Below are 2,500 nucleotides of genomic sequence, written 5' to 3'. Positions count from 1 at the left end.
CATGCTGTTATCGGAGCTCCACGGCTATCTTGTCACTAAACCTTTCGTTTGAGCTCCAGGGCTTTTTGCTTTTTGTAACCCGGTTCCTGGAGCCCTGCCTGGGCAAAATCGGATGCAAGAAGGCCCTGCCCATGCTGATCTCTGAGCTCCGCGCATCTTCTGTCACGGGTCCTTTCGCAAAAGCTCCAGGGAAACAGGCTTTTCGGCCCCGGACAGAGTCCCGGCTCTCTCGCTCGCCTCGTTGGTACCTACTGATCCGGCGGAGGTGTTCTCCGGCGGGTAGCGACACGGACGGCCGAGGGCGCGCTTCACCCAGGCTTCAACCATCTCCTCCCCGAGCCCCTGGAAGTGCCGCTGGGCCGCGGGCGCCCCGGTCCGCACTCATCCGCGACACTTCCGCGCTGGAGTCCGACGCTCGCCGGCCGCGTCCCCCGGCCCGCGGGGGCCCGGGGGGAGGCCCGACGCGTGCGGGGGGAGGCGGCGGGCGGCGGGGGCGCCCCCGCGCCACCCGACGGCGCCCCCCGGTGGCCAGAGGCGGCTCGGAGCGAGACGATCGGGGGGGGACGGCGGCGCGTGACCCGCCCCGGCCCCCTTGGCCCAGCGGACGGGCAGGCGGCTCCCGGGCGCCCCCCCCGATCCCCGCCGCGGCGCCCCCCGGTGGCCGCCTGACGCCACTGCGGGGGGTGCAGATTCCGTGTGTCCTCTCGGATAAAAACAAAAGAAACGATTCCCGTCGGGCGAAAGTAAGTGGGACGCAGGGCCCCGGGCCCCGACGGTCCGCGCGCGCGGCGCCCCCCGCTGGCCGGTCGAAGGGAGGACAAAAATAAAATGAAAAAAATTTCAAAAAAGCACTCGCCCCAAACAGACGAAAGGTACCCGGTCCGCCCGGATGAACCCTCCCCCGTGTCCCCGCCGCGGCGCCCCCCGCTGGCCAGCCGAGGTAATACACGATTGAGAGGGGGGGAGTGAAAAACAGGGGCAAAAAATGAAAAACACCCCACCCGTTTGAATGCAAAGTCCCGGAGCGGCCAGGGGTGGACGCCGGTCCGCGCGCACGGCGCCCCCCGCAGGCCAGTTGAAGGGAAGAACGGAACGAGACTTAAAGATAAAAAAAAATTTCAAAAAAGCACTCGCCCCAAACAGATGAAATGTACCCGGTCCGCCCGTGTCCCCGCCGCGGCGCCCCCCGCTGGCCAGCCGAGGTAATACACGATTGAGAGGGGGGGAGTGGAAAAAAAAAGGGCAAAAAAATGAAAAACACCCCACCCATTTGAATGCAAAGTCCCGGAGCGGCCAGGGGTGGACGCCGGTCCGCGCGCACGGCGCCCCCCGCAGGCCAGTTGAAGGGAAGAACGGAACGAGACTAAAAGATAAAAAAAAATTTCAAAAAAGCACTCGCCCCAAACAGATGAAATGTACCCGGTCCGCCCGTGTCCCCGCCGCGGCGCCCCCCGCTGGCCAGCCGAGGTAATACACGATTGAGATTAAAAAAAACCAGGCAAAAGACAAAAACACACCACCGATTTAAATGCAGTGTTCACGAGCGCCAGTCCGCGCGCGCGGCGCCCCCTGCTGGCCGCGTAAAAAAAAAAAATAATAATAATAATAATAATCCACCGTTGTGAATTTGCGATGTGTCCGGTACGGCGGCGGCGGGGAGGAGGTCTCCCCTCGTCGGCGCACCCTGGTGGGGGGAAATAAATGAAAGGGAAAAAAAAAAAGAAGAACAGCCCGGGCTCTCGCCGGCTTCCGCAGCCCGGGCTCCCTCCGGCTTCCGCGGCCCGGGCTCCGTACATACAGACAGCAAATGAAATAACGGACGGATGGATGGAAGAGAAGAACAGCCAGGGATCTCGCCGGCTTCCGCAGCCCGGGCTCTCGCCGGCTTCCGCAACCCGGGCTCCAGCCGGCTTCCGCAGCCCGGGCTCCCTCCGGCTTCCGCGGCCCGGGCTCCGTACATACAGACAGCAAATGAAATAACGGACGGATGGATGGAAGAGAAGAACAGCCAGGGATCTCGCCGGCTTCCGCAGCCCGGGCTCCCTCCGGCTTCCGCGGCCCGGGCTCCGTACATACAGACAGCAAATGAAATAACGGACGGATGGATGGAAGAGAAGAACAGCCAGGGATCTCGCCGGCTTCCGCAGCCCGGGCTCTCGCCGGCTTCCGCAACCCGGGCTCCAGCCGGCCTCCGCAGCCCGGGCTCCCTCCGGCTTCCGCGGCCCGGGCTCCGTACATACAGACAGCAAATGAAATAACGGACGGATGGATGGAAGAGAAGAACAGCCAGGGATCTCGCCGGCTTCCGCAGCCCGGGCTCTCGCCGGCTTCCGCAACCCGGGCTCCAGCCGGCCTCCGCAGCCCGGGCTCCCTCCGGCTTCCGCGGCCCGGGCTCCGTACATACAGACAGCAAATGAAATAACGGACGGATGGATGGAAGAGAAGAACAGCCAGGGATCTCGCCGGCTTCCGCAGCCCGGGCTCCCTCCGGCTTCCGCGG

The sequence above is a fragment of the Pseudophryne corroboree genome, unplaced genomic scaffold, assembly GCF_028390025.1.
Source record: "Pseudophryne corroboree isolate aPseCor3 unplaced genomic scaffold, aPseCor3.hap2 scaffold_2163, whole genome shotgun sequence".
NCBI lineage: Eukaryota > Metazoa > Chordata > Amphibia > Anura > Myobatrachidae > Pseudophryne > Pseudophryne corroboree.
The sequence above is the reverse complement of the archived record's forward strand: the minus strand, read 5'-3'. Positions refer to the sequence as shown.